Here is an 18380-nt window from a genome sequence, read left to right as displayed (position 1 = left end):
CGGGGCGAGTCTGCGACGACGCATCACGCCGCTCAACCCCCCCCGCCTGAGTGCCGACCTCCTCCACGCTCCGAGAAGATAGGACCTCCCGGGCCGCCCTCCTGGCCTCCGTTTTGGAGACCACATCAACAAAGGAACGGACATCTTTCACCATCCCTTTGCTAGCCCGATCGAATCTCTCGAGCACCTTCTCCAGTTCGAAGACGTAGTTATCGAACGTCGCCACAGAGTTCATAAGACTACTCAGAGTCCTAAGAAACTCGGTACCCAGCTTAAGGTCTTCCCACGAAACCTCCTTGACTATCTCCTTTAGTCTACTGCAAGCATCTCTCGCAGGCTGGAACATCCCATCAGGGAATCGCTCGTCTTCTTCCAAGACATCGTAGCGAGTGATTGCTCTCTCCAAGCTTACCGATCTCGCTATTAGGGCGGTCGCCATTGCCCCCAGGGATCCCGCCCTCAGATCCCTGGGTAGCCCTTCGTCGGATGACGACCCGGGGAGAGCAGGGACAATACCCCCCCCGTGCCGGTGTGCGGTATCCGAAGCCGCACTCTTCTTTTCACTTCGGTCGTCCATTCATATTTTCTTCGTTTGGGCACTCTTAGTTCACCGCCCCGCCCCCCCAGGCCGAGACAGCAGCCAATGGCTAACTGAATCGCCCCAGGGGACCGGGAACGGCTTAAGCCCCCCCACCACGACAAGGTGGTGCCCACGGGGGGGAACCTAACCTTTTTTTTTTTTTTTTTTTTTTTTTTTTTTTTTTTTTTTTTTAACGTGGAGAAATGCATTACGCATCCCCCGGGGTTGGGTTTTCCCCGGGGGTATGTGGGACTCTCCCTATTTAACGGGCCTACCCACTAAAACTCCACGGTGGCCATCTCGGTGCTTAATTGAGGGGTCCGGGGATGCGCCGTGAGGCATTACTTCCCGACCAACCCCTCGCACCCGGCACCGCCCAAGGTTGACTGGGCGGGCCTCCACCTCGTCCCGGTATGTAACACCGGGAACAAATCTCTGGGCGGGTGTGGCGGCCACCACCACCCCGCCCCGCGGGCGAGCAACGGACCCCCGTCCGCTATGCTGCTCACCCGCCACCGTTCTCGCTCCCCGGATGTTGGCGGGGAGGGAACTACTCCTCCGAGCCCTAAGGCTCGCGTGACTCGGGTACCTCGGGAGCGTCAGAGCCCGTGCCACGAAGGTAGTCGTGGCCCCTGAGGCGTGCCACCAATCCGGCGGCTAAGTTGGAGGCGAGGGGGAGGGTTCTACTCCCCCGTGTTCACGGCCTCCGGTCGAACGAGAGGGGGGGGCAGGATGAAGTGTGGGAGCAGGCAATGCCTTATCTCCCTCACCCGTACCCCCCCTTACCTGTCATCCGACCCCTACTCTGGCCCGCTTTGGCTTTCCCGGTAACGTCCGGGAGGAGCCTCCGCCGGCCTCAGAAGGGAGCTTCTCCCCTCCGCTCTCACCTCTGCTGACCACATTCTCGACTGAGGAGCATAGTCTCCCTTCGCCGAGAATGTGGTCCACCTCCACAACCCCCATGTCCTTGCACAGGGGACACCTCGGATGCATCCTGCATCCCATCATTTTATGTCCAGGGGACCCGCATTTGTAACAAAGGCGGCCCCTGGATACCGCCGACGTGCAGCCGGCTCCTACATGTCCGAGTAGGAGACATCTGTAGCACCTGGGTAACCAGGTGCCTCCTACTCGGGTCCAGGCGCGCGTTGCCGCGCCTTTCCTCCCACGTAGAGGAGCAGCCTCGTCTTGAGGACCTGCCCCATCCTTCGCTCCCTTGGGAGAGGAAGGGAGAGGGGAAGGCGTAGGATGTTCGCCGCCGTCACCCTCGTTCTCTCCTCTCTTCCTCCTCTTTCTTTGGGGCCTATTAGAGTCGCCGTTTTTAACCACGGCGGCCCAAGAGCCCCCCATTCTCTCCCCCGAAGACGTTGGGGGCAGGGTGGGACAGTACCGCGGGAGTAAGTCCTCCACAGCGCGTCGTACTTCCCCCCTGATCTGATCTCCGATTTTCTCCCAGATGATCGGGAGAGAAATCGGAGTTTCCTCCTCGGCAATCTCCATTGCCACTGTGTCTGACGACCCAGGATCTTCCTCCTCAACGGGCACTAGGGTTTGCGATGAAACGTCGCATCGCTCATCCCGGTCCGTTTGTGTGCCAATCTCACAAAGGCTCGGAGAGGATAAAACCTCCCGGGCCTTTTTACGAGCCTCGGATCTGAAGGCATCAGAGACGGCGTCAATATACGAGCCAACGGCCCCGACATAAGACTCGGTCTCGTATATGGCCCCCCTACCGGCTCTCCTGTATCCCGCGATGACCTTTTTTGCCTCACCCATATAGGCTTCAAAGGTATCCACGGAGTCCATAAGAACTCTTATGTTCTTATTTACGGTCTCCGACCATCTCCTATTCTCTTTTTGGAGACTCAGATCCTCGAAATATCTGCAAGCCTCTCTCGCAGCCTCGAGGGTCCCCTCGCCAAACCGCTCGTCTTCGTCTAGCGACTCAGAGCATGCCTTAGCACGCTTAAGTCCCTCCCTCTTCTCCATCAGGGCGGTCGTCATTATCCCCAAGGACCCCGTCCTTAAACCCTTGGGTAGCCCTTCGTCGGATGACGACCCGGGGAAAGCAGGGACAATACCCCCCCCGTGCCGGTGTGCGGTATCCGAAGCCGCACTCTTCTTATTGCTTCGGTCGTCCATTCATATTTCATCGTTTGGGCACTCTTAGTTCACCGTCCCGCCCCCCCAGGCCGAGACAGCAGCCAATGGCTAACTGAATCGCCCCAGGGGACCGGGAACGGCTTAAGCCCCCCCACCACGACAAGGTGGTGCCCACGGGGGGGGGGGGAACCTTTTTTTTTTTTTTTTTTTTTATTGACAGGGGAAATGCATTACGCACACCCCCCAACGCTCCGGCGCGTTGGAGGGTAGTGTTGGACTCCCCGACCCTTGGAAGAGAGCTAGTCCCTCTTCCAAGGAGTGCAATGTCGGGTATACCAACTAAAACCCCTGTCACTCAGCCATCACTTGCTGCGCAAGGCGCTCGTGCTCCCCCAGGTACCTGTTCTCACATAACCCTGGGGGCGAGTCGTGGCCCGGGCCATTTAAGGCCCCCTCTCCACGGGGCTCCGGTACCCCGCTATCCACTCTGGAGGGAGCGGAGAAGACGATTCAACGTGTTTTGAATCGCCCTCTCCGGTCCCTCCTCTTCTTCATCACAGGAGGGGGGGGTGGAGGTGACTCCTCCTTCTCCTTCCCATCGTCATCCCTCCTATCATCCGTCCGCCGCTGGATGGCAGGAGACCGATCCGAAGCCGTCCTCTTCAATGAGGACTTGGCCGGACGGTCTCCCCCATCGTCGGTGGAGCCCTTTTCCGGAGCACGGGAGAGGGGACCCTCGTCCTCTACCGGACGGGTCCCCCGCTCCCCCTCCGCGGGCCCTGCTGGGGCGGGGGTTTCGGGGGGTTTTGCCCTACGCGGGCCCCCCTTACTCCCCCCACCAGGGACGGCTGAGGTCGCATCCGCACCTCCGGATCGCGCACCCCCCTTGTCCCTCGCCTTCTCATTGGCCGCTTCAGCGGCCAATTTCCGCCGTTGGGCGACTCGCCCGCTGGGAACGCAGGCGGCCGCCCCCAGCGAGTGTCCGGCAGGGATGCCAAAGCCCGCACAAAGCGGACATTTCGGCACCCCCGCCGAACACTGCTGCGATCGATGGGAGCGGTCGCCGCACCTATGGCAGCGACCGCTCCGATCGGGGCCATTACACCCCGCTCTCCCGTGCCCCACCTCCAGGCACCGGTAGCACCGCATCCGGCGGGCCGGCAGCGGCTTAACCGTCGCCTTAGCCCACCCGATGCGGAGCCCACCGCCCTCCAACAACTTGTTGGACACCGCCACGGGGCAACGCAGCCACACGGAGCCCAACCGATGTGGGAGAAATCTAATTTCCCCCACGGTCAGGTCCTCCGCGCGGCAGCCCGTCGATCCCGTGACGGCGCCAACCACCTCTTCGCGGGTGACGGAGTCATCCAGCCCCTGGAGGCGCAACTCTGCGCGCTTCAGGGGCCGGCGGACCCCGACACCCGGCATCTCGGACGCCGCTTCCCGCATCCTCGCGGCAAGTTCGTCCGCCAGGCGGTGGCCCTCCTCTCCAGATAACTGGATAAGAGTGCCACCCGCCTGGGCCCTCTTCAGTGAGAGTTGGACTCCCTTGTCCGCGAGGAACGCCATCGCAGACGGCCGCACCGCCTTCAAGGCCCCCGCCATAGTGATCCCCTTAGCCGGGTCGGCGGTCACAAGGACCGCCCCCGACCTCGGCTCACGGACCACCCCGACGGGGGTCTTTGCCTTCTTCTTCTGGGGGGGAGCCTTATTACTAGGCTCCCCTCCAGCACCCCGCTGTTTGGGGCCCTTCTTCTTCTTCTTCCTCCTCTTCCTGCTCCCAGGTATGGGAGCAGCAGGAGGAGGAAGAACCTCCTTCTCCGAGGCCTTCGCCTCCTTCTTCTTCCGGGCCCGACGCCCCACCACCTTACTCCACTTCTCCCCCCCAGACTCGGGGGGGGGTCGTGAAGGGGCAGGGGGCTGGTCCGGAGTCTCCCTTCGGGGACTCAATCTCGCGAGGACCCGGCCCACAATTCTCTCGACTAAGTCGAGAGACGGGTCGGGATCCGTCGCGAGGTCCCCGACGATGGAGGCAGAGGCCCGCCCCTCCGGAGGGTAAACCCTCACGGGCGAGTCCTCCACCTCCATCGGCACACCCTCGACCTCCGCACCGTAGTGCGAAGACCGACGGGGGGGAGGCGAGGCCCTTCCCGCCCCAGAGGCCCTAAGGGTCTCTTTGGCCTTCAGGACCTCCACCTCCCCCTCCAAACGCCGCACCTTCTCCTGCGACTCCTCGAGCAGGCTCTTCACGGCCTGAAGCTCGCGTCGAGCCCGCTCGAGGTCGCAGGCCCCCCCCTCCTCCCTCACGCGATTAATCGCGCGAGTAAAGAGGAGCTGGGAGGCCGCGACCGCGCGCCGCGAAGCAGCCCGGAGCCTTCCCTTGAAGGTGCCCTTCAAGGACCCCGAGCGCTCCGCGACACGCTCCACGGCCTCCATCTCCTCAAGCACGATGTTGAGGAGGGAGTCGACCGTCTCATCGGCGAGTCCCTCTCTCACATCGCTGGCGGAGGGGATCTTCCCCGCGGTCTGCCCGAAGTCTACCTCGAACCGACCCGCGAGGACATCCCGCTCCGCCAACACCCGCTCGTGCTCCTTCTTGAGGAGCGCGAGTTCTTGGCGCACCGCCTCCACCCCGACCCACTCGCCGGTGGTGGCAGGGCGGCCACGCCCCCTCTTCTTCGCGCCGAGCGCGCGATTCGTATCCGACGACATGTCGGAGAACGCCGTCAAATCGCCGTCGCTCCCCGACACATCGTCGGACGAATCGTCCTCCCCGGTGAGGTCCATGGCCTCCACGGGCCTCACCATCTTCTTCTTCGAGGACAGCGGACCGGGGCGCTTAAAAACAGCATCCCCGTCCGCTGCCCTCGACGTCGATGGACCCGGGGTGGCAGGCGCTGGACGTGCCTGCGCCCCAGAATCCGACTCCGGGCTCTTGCGCTCGGAGCCGCCAGAACTCCGCCGATCGGCGGAAAGGGCCTTCGCTAGACCCTTGGCCATCAGGGAGATAGCCAATTCTCCCCCAGGGCTCTCCCGAGACCCTGGGGGTAGCCCGACGCTGGATGACGACGGGGGAGGAGCCGGGACAAGACTCCCCGCACCCGCCGGGCCCTGGGGGTCCGAAACCCCTGGGCCGGTACGTTTCTTCTCTTTGCGTTCCATTTTCATAAAATCAAAGAGTTTGGTTTTCTGTCGGGGTTTTCCTTCCCTTAGGACACGCCGTCCAGAGGCTAACGGGCTGTCCAGACCGGGTTTTTTATCGAGGTTTTCCTTCCTCTAGTCTCGCTCTTAGACCCCTCCCGATTGGGAGGGGAGCTCCCCCACCACGACAAGGTGGCGAGACGACGGGGGAGGGGGGGGGGGGGAACCTAACCTTTTTTTTTTTTTTTTTTTATTGACAGGGGAAATGCATTACGCACACCCCCCAACGCTCCGGCGCGTTGGAGGGTAGTGTTGGACTCCCCGACCCTTGGAAGAGAGCTAGTCCCTCTTCCAAGGAGTGCAATGTCGGGTATACCAACTAAAACCCCTGTCACTCAGCCATCGCTTGCTGCTGCAAGGCGCTCGTACTCCCCCAGGTACCTGTTCTCACATTACCCTGGGGGCGAGTCGTGGCCCGGGCCATTTAAGGCCCCCTCTCCACGGGGCTCCGGTACCCCGCTATCCACTCTGGAGGGAGCGGAGAAGGCGATTCAACGTGTTTTGAATCGCCCTCTCCGGTCCCTCCTCTTCTTCATCACAGGAGGGGGGGGTGGAGGTGACTCCTCCTTCTCCTTCCCATCGTCATCCCTCCTATCCTCCGTCCGCCGCTGGATGGCAGGAGACCGATCCGAGGCCGTCCTCTTCAATGAGGACTTGGCCGGACGGTCTCCCCCACCCTCGGTGGAGCCCTTTTCCGAAGCGCGGGAGAGGGGACCCTCGTCCTCTACCGGACGGGTCCCCCGCTCCCCCTCCGCGGGCCCTGCTGGGGCGGGGGTTTCGGGGGGTTTCGCCCTACGCGGGCCCCCCTTACTCCCCCCACCAGGGACGGCTGAGGTCGCATCCGCACCTCCGGATCGCGCACCCCCCTTGTCCCTCGCCTTCTCATTGGCCGCTTCAGCGGCCAATTTCCGCCGTTGGGCGACTCGCCCGCTGGGAACGCAGGCGGCCGCCCCCAGCGAGTGTCCGGCAGGGATGCCAAAGTCCGCGCAAAGCGGACATTTCGGCACCCCCGCCGAACACTGCTGCGATCGATGGGAGCGGTCGCCGCACCTATGGCAGCGACCGCTCCGATCGGGGCCATTACACCCCGCTCTCCCGTGCCCCACCTCCAGGCACCGGTAGCACCGCATCCGGCGGGCCGGCAGCGGTTTCACCGTCGCCATGGCCCACCCGACGCGGAGCCTACCGCCCTCCAACAACTTGTTGGACACCGCCACGGGGCAACGCAGCCACACGGAGCCCAACCGATATGGGAGAAATCTGATTTCTCCCACGGTCAGGTCCTCCGCGCGGCAGTCCGTCGCCCCCGTGACGGCGCCAACCACCTCTTCGCGGGTGACGGAGTCATCCAGCCCCTGGAGGCGCAACTCTGCGCGCTTCAGGGGCCGGCGGACCCCGACACCCGGCACTTTCGACGCCGCTTCCCGCATTACTGCGGCAAGCTCGTCGGCCAGGCGGTGGCCATCCCCTCCAGGTATCTGGATGAGGGTGCCCCCCGCCTGGGCCCTCTTCAGGGAGAGTTGGACTCCCTTGCCCACGAGGAACTCCATCGCCGCAGGCCGCACCGCCTTCAAGGCCCCCGCCATGGTGATCCCCTTGTCCGGGTCGGCGGTCACAAGGACCGCCCCCGACCTCGGCTCGCGGACCACCCCGGCGGGGGTCTTGGCCTTCTTCTTCTGGGGAGGAGCCCTGTCACCAGGCTTCTCCCCAGCACCCCGCTGTTTGGGACCCTTCTTCTTCTTCTTCTTCCTCCTCTTCCTGCTCCCAGTTACGGGAGCAGTAGGAGGAGGAATCTCCTTCTCCGAGGCCTTGGCCTCCTTCTTCTTCCGGGCCCGACGCCCCACCACCTTACTCCACTTCTCCCCCCCAGACACGGGGGGGGGTCGTGAAGGGGCGGGGGGCTGGCCCGGAGTCTCCCTAAGGGGACTCAGCCTCGCGAGGACCCGACCCACGATCCTCTCGACTAAGTCGAGAGACGGGTCGGGAACCGTCGCGAGGTCCCCGACGATGGAGGCAGAGGCCCGCCTCTCCGGAGGGTCAACCCTCACGGGCGAGTCCTCCACCTCCATCGGAATCCCCTCGACCTCCGCACCGAGGTACGAGGATCGACGGGGAGGAGGCGAGGCCCTTCCCGCCCCGGAGGCCCTAAGGGTCTCCTTGGCCTTCAGGACCTCCACCTCCCCCTCCAGACGCCGCACCTTCTCCTGCGACTCCTCGAGCAAACTCTTCGCGGCTTGTAGCTCGCGTCGAGTCCGCTCGGGGACGCAGGCCTCCCCATCCTCTCTCACGCGGGTGATCGCGCGTGTAAAGAGGAGCTTGGAGGCCGCGACCGCACGACGCGAAGCCGCCCGGAGCCTTCCCTTGAAGGTGCCCTTCAAGGACCCCGAGCGCTCCGCGACGCGCTCCACGGCCTCCATCTCCTCCAGCACGATATTCAAGAGGGAGTCCACTGTTTCATCAGTGAGCCCCCTCATGATATCGCCGGCGGAGGGGATCTTCCCCGCGGTCGGTCCGAAGTCGACTTCGAACTTTCCCGCGAGGACATCCCGTTCCGCCAACACCCGCTCGTGCTCCTTCTTTAGGAGCGCGAGTTCTTGGCGCACCGCCTCCACCCCGACCCACTCGCCGGTGGTGGCAGGGCGGCCACGCCCCCTCTTCTTCGCGCCGAGCGCGCGATTCGTATCCGACGACATGTCGGAGAACGCCGTCAAATCGCCGTCGCTCCCCGACACATCGTCGGACGAATCGTCCTCACCGGTGAGGTCCATGGCCTCCACGGGCCTCACCTTCTTCTTCTTCGAGGACAGCGGACCGGGACGCTTAAAAACAGCATCCCCGGCCGCTGCCCTCGACGTCGATGGACCTGGGGTGGCAGGCGCTGGACGTGCCTGCGCCCCAGTGTCCAACTCCGGGCTCTTACGCTCGGAGCCGCTCGAACTACGCCGATCGGCGGAAAGGGCCTTCGCAAGGCCCTTGGCCATCAGGGAGATAGCCAATTCCCCCCCAGGGCTCTCCCGAGACCCTGGGGGTAGCCCGACGCTGGATGACGACGGGGGAGGAGCCGGGACAGTACTCCCCGCACCCGCCGGGCCCTGGGGGTCCGAAACCCCTGGGCCGGTACGTTTCTTCTCTTTGTTTTCCATTTCTCATAAAATTCAAAGAGTTGGTTTTCTGTCGGGGTTTTCCTTCCCTTAGGACACGCCGTCCAGAGGCTAACGGGCTGTCCAGACCGGGTTTTTTATCGAGGTTTTCCTTCCTCTAGTCTCGCTCTTAGACCCCTCCCGATTGGGAGGGGAGCTCCCCCACCACGACAAGGTGGCGAGACGACGGGGGAGTGCCTCCCTCTTAGGGGAGCGAAAAACGGAGGACCTTTCGGAAACTCCGTCCCATCTCATGCTCCTCTCTGCCAGGAGCGAATTTTGTCCATGCGGTCCGGGCACCTTGAATGTGCTCACCGGACAGCCCCAGCGCGTGGGCCCTCGCTTGTTTTATAGCGGGGTAGGGCTTGCCCCCGCTAGACGGACGCCTGTGTTGGCGGGAGAGTCGCCTTCCGATCCGAGCTCCCCCCGAAGGGGGCCCACAACCCCGGCAAAGAGGGTTGAAGTATCTGCACGCTTACTACTAGGGGCGACGCATTCCCCTAGCGTTTGAACGGCAGAACCGCTCGGTCCGGACACGTGCTCCCCTACCGGTCAAGCCACGCCATTTAAGCCGCTGGTGATTCCATTCCGAATGCACCTGCGGTACCGACACCTTCCGCGTTTTTATACGAGGGGGAAAGGAGCACCCCTGTTGGTCGGATATTAGATTCGGGAAACCTACACGAGTGAGGTTCCGTTGTCCTAATCCGCCCCTACCCGTGTCCCTGCATCCGCCTTTTTATACGAGGAGGAATGCAGACTCCTGTTTGCCGGGTTTCAAATCTGGAGCAAGCTCCATCTTATTCGTCCGGCCCTACCCGTGTCCCTGCATCCGCCTTTTTATACGAGGAGGAATGCAGACTCCTGTTGCGATATGTCAGCCTCGGGGCTGCCAGCCCGTCACTTGACATGATCGCGCCACTTCCGGTGGCATCCGTGACTCGAGTATAATGTACCTCCGCTTCCATAAAGGGTGAGGCACTACCCCTTGTCTCACCTCCGCAAAGGTGGCTATCCTACCCGAATCCCCCAACGGAGGGGGCGAATTTGTGCCTGGTGCTCCTCATTCGGATACATCCACGACACCCGACACCTCCGCGTTTTTATACGAGGGGGAAGGTGCACCCCTGTTTGCCGGGTTTCAAATCTGGAGCAAGCTCCATCTTATCCGTCCGGCCCTACCCGTGTCCCTGCATCCGCCTTTTTATACGAGGAGGAATGCAGACTCCTGTTGCTGGCGATGTCAACCTCGGGGTCGTAAACGACCCGTCACTTGACATCACCGCGCCGCACGGCGGCATCCGTGACTCGAGATAAGCGTGTCTCCGATTTTCCGGAGGATGAGACACCACTCCTCTGCCCATCTCCCGCTTTCGCCGCAGAGATGGGTAATCTACCCGGAACCCCTATAGGAGGGGGCGAAATTGCTTTGGTGATTCAATGTAAATGCACCAATAGCACCGTACGCCTCCGCGTTTTTATACGAGGGGGAAGGCGCACCCCTGTTTGTCGGATTTCAAATCTGGAGCAAGCTCCATCTTATCCGTCCGGCCCTACCCGTGTCCCTGCATCCGCCTTTTTATACGAGGAGGAATGCAGACTCCTGTTGCTGACGATGTCAACCTCGGGGTCAGCGACCCGTCACTTGACATCACCGCGCCACTCGACGGCATCCGTGACTCGAGATAAACGTGTCTCCGATTTTCCGGAGGATGAGACACCACTCCTCAGTCCGTCTCCCGCTTTCGCCGCAGAGATGGGTAATCTACCCGGAACCCCTATAGGAGGGGGCGAAATTGCTTTGGTGATTCAATGTAAATGCACCAATAGCACCGTACGCCTCCGCGTTTTTATACGAGGGGGAAGGCGCACCCCTGTTGGTCGGATATCAGAGTCGGGACAAAGTCCGTCGTCCTAATCCGCCCCTACCCGTGTCCCTGCATCCGCCTTTTTATACGAGGAGGAATGCAGACTCCTGTTGCTGGCGATGTCAGCCTCGGGGTCAGCGACCCGTCACCTGACATCACCGCGCCCCGGTGGGCATCCGTGACTCGAGGCAAGTGACTCGATTTAAGCGTGCTTCGTTTATCCGGAGGGTTAGCCACCACCCCTCTGCTCGCCTCTCGCTTTCGCCGCAGAGGCGAGTTATCTACCCGGAACCCCTATGGAAGGGGGCGAAATTGCTTTGGCGATTCAATGTAAATGCACCAAAAGCCCCGTACGCCTCCGCGTTTTTATACGAGGGGGAAGGCGCACCCCTGTTGGTCGGATATCAGAGTCGGGACTAAGTCCGTCGTCCTAATCCGCCCCTACCCGTGTCCCTGCATCCGCCTTTTTATACGAGGAGGAATGCAGACTCCTGTTGCTGGCGATGTCAGCCTCGGGGTCAATGACCCGTCACTTGACATCACCGCGCCCCGATGGGCATCCGTGGCTCGAAGCAAATGACTCGAATTTAGCGTGTCTCCGAATTTCCGGAGGGTGAGGCACTAACCCTCTTCGGGGGGAACCTTTTTTTTTTTTTTTTTTTTTTTTGGTAACTCGGGGGAAATCCTTTATGGATACCCTCACTTCTCGGGGGAGAAGCGAGGGTTATGTGGGAGTCCCGGCTATACTGCCGGTATACCCACTAAAAACCCCCGAGGTGGCCTTCCGCGCGTTTGGAGGGGCAGGTGGGGACCAGGAACTCGCTGATGCAATACTTCTGCATCCCCAGCTGTGGTTCCCCTCCGCGCTTACGACCCAATGGCGTTTGGCTGCCATTGGGTCTCCATCCCGAGGGGAGGGCAATATGTCTCCCTCCCCTCTCCACTTCCCTTCTGCGGGTGAATGGGGCCACGCCATTCACCCACCTTCCTCGGGGACCTTGAACGGACCGCCGCGGGCCCCCGCCCGCGACGATCAGGTCCCGAGGGAATCGCATCAGCCGCCTTTACTGGCGGCCTGCGTATTCCGGTCGGGGGGAGGGAAGGAAGATGTTTCCTTCCTCCCCCCAACTACTTCTTCCTTTCCATTACTTGGTAGAGGAGAGGGGGATTGATGTGTCCCCTCTCCTCTCTTGTACTGAGCCGTCAGTTACGACTCTGAGGAGGGAGGGAGGGTCTAAGCCCCACCACTCCCTCCTCGCCATCCCGTATGTCATCACATCCGTCCGGAGGAGGTCAGAGGGGGAGAAGCGTGCCTGTGTGACCGCTATTGTCGCGGCCACAGCATCTCTCCCCCCTTAATGTCATCTCCCCGACTGGGGAGACGAAGGCCTCCTCCGGCACCTCCGTCGTCCTGCTCCTGCAGCCCGCGGGGGGGGAGAGGCCGGGGGTGTGGGTGTCTCCCACCCGTCCCCGTCTTCTGTCTCTCCCTCACCCGCACTCTCCTCCTCGACGCTCTCATCCGCGTCCTCCTCCTCCTCATCGTCGCTACTTTGAGCGCCAGCCGCGGCCGCCGCCGCGGCAATCGCCTCCGCTGCCGCCTCTTCTTGGCGGCGCACCCGTTCCGCCACCTCCTTCTGGAGCATGACAGACTCACAGAAGGAGGCGACGGCCTTCCAAATCTCTCCGCTGCCGGCCATACTTTGCACCAGTGCCGGCAGCGAGAGGTCAGCACCCACCTTCCCGATGAGTTCTTGGCGCAGCACCTCCCAGGCCGGGCATTCGGCCAGGGTGTGCTGCGCCGTGTCATTAGCTGCCCCGCAGTGATGGCAGTGCGGGGTGTTCTCTTTCTTAATTCGACACAGGTACTCACCGAAACAACCGTGTCCGGTGAGCACCTGTGTCAACCTATAGGTAGCCTCCCCCTGGGCCCTGTCTGCCCATTCTGCCAGACAGGGCCGGATGGCCCCGACGGTTCTTTGACCCGCTGTATTTGGGTCAGAGAGGTGGGCGTCCCACCTCTCCATGAGAGACCGCCGGGCGTGGAGCCGGATGACCCTTTTTATGCGGGCCGGCAATTTCCTTCCGCCAGGGCCACCCCGGAGCTCTCGCTCTCGCCAGTACATATCGGCATACATTTGCGCGAGAAACTCCAGGGGTGGCCAGCCCGCAATTACTGTGACCGCCGCGTGAGAGACGGTCCGGTAAGCCCTTGTCACCCTCGCAGCCATGGTGCGCTGCACTCGCCTGAGTGCATCCTTTGCGCTACGCATGGCTGCGAGATCCTTCGCCCATATGGGCGCCCCATATAGGGCCACCGAGTTTACCGTCCCCACATACATGCGGCGGACACGGCCATCCGGACCCCCAAGGTTCGGCAAGAGTCGACCCAACGCAGCCGACACCCGCTCGACCTTGGGGGTAAGGGCACTGAAATGGTGCCCAAAGCTCCACCGACCATCCAGTAGGAGGCCGAGGTATTTTACTCGGTCTCCCACCAGGATGGAGGCTCCTCCTACTCGGATACGGGTCTCAGGTGGCACCCCGGAGGCGCGACTATAGAAATACATCGCCTCCGTTTTGCTGGCCGCCACCTTGAGACCCATGTCTTGTACACCCCGCACCACGCACGCTGTCGCGGCTTCCGCCCTGGCCGCGGTGTCCCCCCAGCTCTCCCCCTCGGCCACCACGAGCGTGTCATCTGCATAGCAGATGGCGTGGCAGCCTCGGGGGAGGGGCAGGCAGAGAACCCTATCGTAAGCGAGGTCCCATAGCAGAGGGCCTAGTACCGACCCCTGCGGGACCCCGCACAGAACACTCCGTCGATGCCAGAGCATGTCGGACCCGACATACTCCAGCGTTCTGTCCCGGAAATAACTGCGGATGATCCCCACGAGGTAGCGAGGGACCCCTCTCCTCTGGAGGGCGTCCCCGACACAATCCCAGGGCAGGGTGTTAAACGCATTGGCGATGTCTAATGACACCGCCATGCACACCCCACCCCCCTCTATCGCGGCTTCCGAGAGGGACCTGACGCGTTTGATCGCGTCGATCGTTGATCTTCCCTCCCGGAAGCCATATTGCTCCTCGTGGAGATCCATTCCTTCCCGGGACAAATGCTGGACGAGGCGGGTAGCAATGATCCTTTCCAGGATCTTCCCTACCTCGTCCAGCAAACAAATCGGTCTGTAACCCGACGGAGTGCCTGGTTCCCTGCCTTCTTTAGGAAGAAGGACCAACTTGGCCTTCTTCCACTGGGGGGGGAACACCCCTTGCCTGAGGCACTCGTTATATATGTGCCTCAGGCGCTCACCAAGGAAGCCAAGGGCCCGGACCCATATCTTTCCGGGTACCCCGTCCGGCCCAGGTGCTTTGCGCGACCCAATGCGCCGGACGGCCCGGATGACTTCGCCCCCGGTTATCTCCACATCCTCCCCTATTTCGTGGGGCCCATCGAGGTTTGGACCCCATTCTAGCGTGGACCCCTCCACCTGTTGGGGGAAGAGGGTGTCCACTACTCTGCGGAGGATGTGGTCTTCCAGGGACTGCGTCACAGGGGGCGCCCAAGCTCTGTGTTTGCTCAGAACTATCTTGTATGCGCGCCCCCATGGGTCCGTGTTGAGCGACTTGAGTAATTCGCTCCAACATGTTGCCCTTGACTTCCTGATGGCTCGGCTAAGGGCGCATCTCGCTACCCTATAGGCGGCCAGGGCGTCTTCCTTCGCTCTCTCTCCCGCGTTGCGTGGGAGCCGGGAGAGCGTACGCCGGGCCTGGACGGAGGAGCGCCGCAGCTCGGCGATTTCCTCCGTCCACCAATAAACGGCCCGTCTTGGGCGGGATGTGGCCCGGGGCATAGATGCGTCGCACACCTGGTGCATGACACCCCGGAGCCATTCTACTTCCTCATGGATATCCCGCCCCGCTGCTCCCTCCGGCATCCCCCACGTTACCGCTCGTAAGGCGGTCTCCAGCTCCTCTTCGTCAAGCTTAGTGAGGGCCCATCTCACTTCGTTGCCCCCCCCTTGGGGTGGGCGAGGAAATGGCCGACGCGCAGTGCCTAGGACCACCTCTATGTACAGGTGGTCCGAGAGGGTTTCTCCCCTCATGTCCTGCACCACGCGCCAACCACTTACCATGCGTGCCGCATATGGGGAGCCCATCGTGATATCCACGATGGACTTGCCCTGCGGCCGCACACAGGTGCTTACACGACCTCTGTTTAGTATGCAGAGGCCGTGCTCACTCGCCCACCCAACCAGGGCATTGCCCCTTCGATCCCGGCGAGTTTCGCCCCAGGCCGGGGATTTGGCGTTGAAGTCCCCGGCCACGATTACGGGGGCGTTGGGGGTGTCGCGCAGAATGCCCTGCACGACCGCCCCCAGTTGTTCCAAGAACGCCTCAAACTCGCCGGGTGTCCATCTGGGGGGGGCGTAGCACGAAGCTACATAAATGGGCCCCCACTTCACCGCGACGAACCCCCCTCCCCTTTCTACTAATCTGAGGGAGGGGGAGTTCGCGCCGGCCCTCACTACCGCCGCCGAGCCGCCGACATCCCCGATCCAATTGTCATTGCGATCGGGGACCGTATATGGCTCGGAGACGATCCCCAATCCCACTTCACGCTCGACCAGGCTCTGCATAAACAGCTGTTGCGCCTGGCCGGCGTGATTAAGATTGGCTTGAAGGAGTCTGGTGGTCATATTTATTTCTGTTCACCAGGCTCCTCCAGCACCACTTCCATCTCCTCACCGTCTCCACCTTCTGCTCTCACCTCGGGCTCCAGTGGGTGACGGTCTACGGACGCATTGTCCGGTCTTGCCCGTGGCCTCCTCTGTGGCAGAGGCTCACATTCCATAGCCCCCTCTTCTTGTACCGAGGGGGTGGAACTCTTCTCCTCATCTTTCTTTCCCCCATCTGTGGGGGAGGAGGAGGTTGATGCAACGGGCTTAGTTGCCCGCCCGCTCGCTTTCCTCCTTGGTGCAGTACAGGTGCGGGAGCCTGCACGATGATCGGCCGGACGGCCGAGATCCGCGCACACCGGGCATCTCGCCGGGGCTGTGCAATCCCGAGCCGCATGTCCAGGTCTCCCGCACCTGTAGCAGTCGCCTCCTCTGTCCTTGGGGCTCGTGCATTGGGACTTTGTATGCCCCTTCCCCATGCATTTGTAGCACTGGAGAGGTCGTCTCTCCAGTGCCTCCACTCTGGAGTTGGTCCACCCTATTCTAATCTTTCTGGCTGCCGCCAGCTTGTTGGCCACAGCCAGAGGGCAACGGACCCACACCGTGCCGAGTCCTCTGCCGACAAACCGGATCGGCCCGACTTTTACTAAGTCAGGGGCACATCCCCCAACCGAAGCTACCGCCCTCTTGACGTCCTCCTCCTCCGTCGACTCGCACAGGTCCCGGATTCGGAGCTCTGCCGTAGTGATGGGGCAGGCAACTCTTACCCCATCCTTTCCAGCAAACACCTCCCTGATTTTTTCAGCGAGCGCTTCCGCCTTGCGCCGGTTGTCCGGGCCGCCCACCTCAAATATTTGTGCGCCCGTGACCGCCCTCCTGGCCGTCATCCCTTCGATCTCTAGGCTGGCCAGGTCTATTTTCTCCGTGGCCAACTTGATCGTCTCCTTGTATTGGCCGGGTGGACAGGTGATGACCACCGCGGCCGTCCTCGGAGTCCTTCTCCTCTTCTTCTTATTACCCCCTCCACTCCCCTGGGTAGTGGGAGGTGAGGAGGCTTGTACAGGGGGCCGGGGTTGGCTCGCGCCTTTACCGGTTCCCCCGGGTTTGGCCGCTGGAGCGGGAGTGCTCTTGGCGCGACTCTCCGCGGCTTTGCCCTGGCGGGCCTTCCTGCCAACCACCGTCCTCCATTCCTCGTCGTTCCCCTTAGTGGGGGGCTGTGAGGCAGGCCCGTTGATGGTGGCCTCTTCCTTCCTCTGCTTCTCGGGGGCTTTTTGGGGCCCCTGTCCATTTCCGTCCGTGTTTCTTGAGGGTTGGGGGGCCACAGGCTCCCTCTTCCCCCTTGGAGCCGGCCGTGGAGCGGATGGGGGAGAGGTTGTGTCCTCACTCCCCTTCTTCTTCCCTTTACTATTCTTTTTCTTTTTCCTCTTCCTCTCCCCTTGTGCCTCTGCCCTGGGTGCAGAGGTCGCAGGGGGGGGAGTCTCCCTTGGAAGTCCCACGTCTCCACCCCTCTGAGAGTCGGAGGCTTTGGTCTCCTTCTCGATGACCGAGGCAGAGACGTAGGAATCCAGCGTCAACGTCGGAGGTGACTTTATCCTCCGGGGTTGAGGCGTGGGGGTTGGCATCGGGCTGGACTTCACTGTCCTGGAACCCTCACCGTAGAGCTCGTTGAGCCTTTGGAGCATTTGGTTTCGCTCCCTCAGTGCCCTCTCTCTTCTCGCCTCATCTTCCGCATCCACGTCTATCGCCACCCGGCTGAGGCCTTCTACGACCTCGTCGAATTCCCCGCGTTTTTCCGCGGGGAGGCCAGGCGGGTAGACGTCTATGCATCTGGCCCCTCCTTTAAGCGCTGGACCCCTAATATAGGGGCTCGGTTCCTCCTGGAGGGGTTGCGATGCCTTCCTTCTCTCCTCTTCTTTCTCCTTCCTCTCCTCCCAAGGGGGGTTGGAGTGAGAGGGGAGGGGTGGAAAGACCTTTCTATCGTCTAGCCGGAGAGAGGTTTCCATCCCTTCCTCGTCCGAGCTAGTCTCGAATCTATTGGTCCTCCTTCTCTTTACTCCTCTGTTCCTCTTCCGGCTTGGGGGAGGAGACTCGGGAGTCGGAGCCACTGGTTTTCTGGCCTCCTTCATCTCCCGTATTTCCTTCCTGAGCTGTTCGACCTCCTTCCTGTAACGTTCCAGCTCCTTCCTGCTGCCCATCTCTTCTTTCTCGCGCGCTCTCTCGGCAAGAACAGTGGTGGCCGCCCTCACCATCGCAACCACCTTTCGCATCTCCCCGACCAGGCTGCCCTTCATCCCGTTGGAACAGTCCGCTATTTTGTATATGGTGGCAGACTGCTCCACCATCCTCGCGACCACATCCTCCAGAGGAGCGTGAGATAGCTCCTCCTCCATGTCCTCTTCCTGCCTGAGGACCTCGTTCCATCTGGCCCCCTTAGGGGGAACGAGTGGGTCGAGGGCCTTTCGGGCACTTTCCTCCCGCGCATCCTCCTTCTTCTGTCTGGCCCGTTCCTCGTCCTTTTCTCTTTTTCCCACGTACAGACCGCAGCCTGGCTTCGGGTACCTTCCCCTTCCTTTCTTCTTCCGTAGTGCCTCCTCTTCCGTGATGTCCACGACGTCCACCTCCTCGTCTATCTCTGTGGCACTACCGTCGAGCGAGTCTACCTCCATGCCTGCCTGTGCCCATCTCGGTTGGTCGATGGGATTTGGTTGTGGTTGAGACGGGGTTACCCCGCTCTCCCCACCACTTCTCTCGCCACCCGTTGTAGGAGTGGAGCCAAGCTCCACTTCGTTGGGTGCAATAGGCGGAGGTGGCA

This window comes from Camponotus vicinus, unplaced genomic scaffold (assembly GCF_025532165.1).
Source record: "Camponotus vicinus isolate PSW18456_S1 unplaced genomic scaffold, iyCamVici1.0 SCAF_8, whole genome shotgun sequence".
NCBI lineage: Eukaryota > Metazoa > Arthropoda > Insecta > Hymenoptera > Formicidae > Camponotus > Camponotus vicinus.
This window is presented reverse-complemented; position numbering follows the sequence as displayed.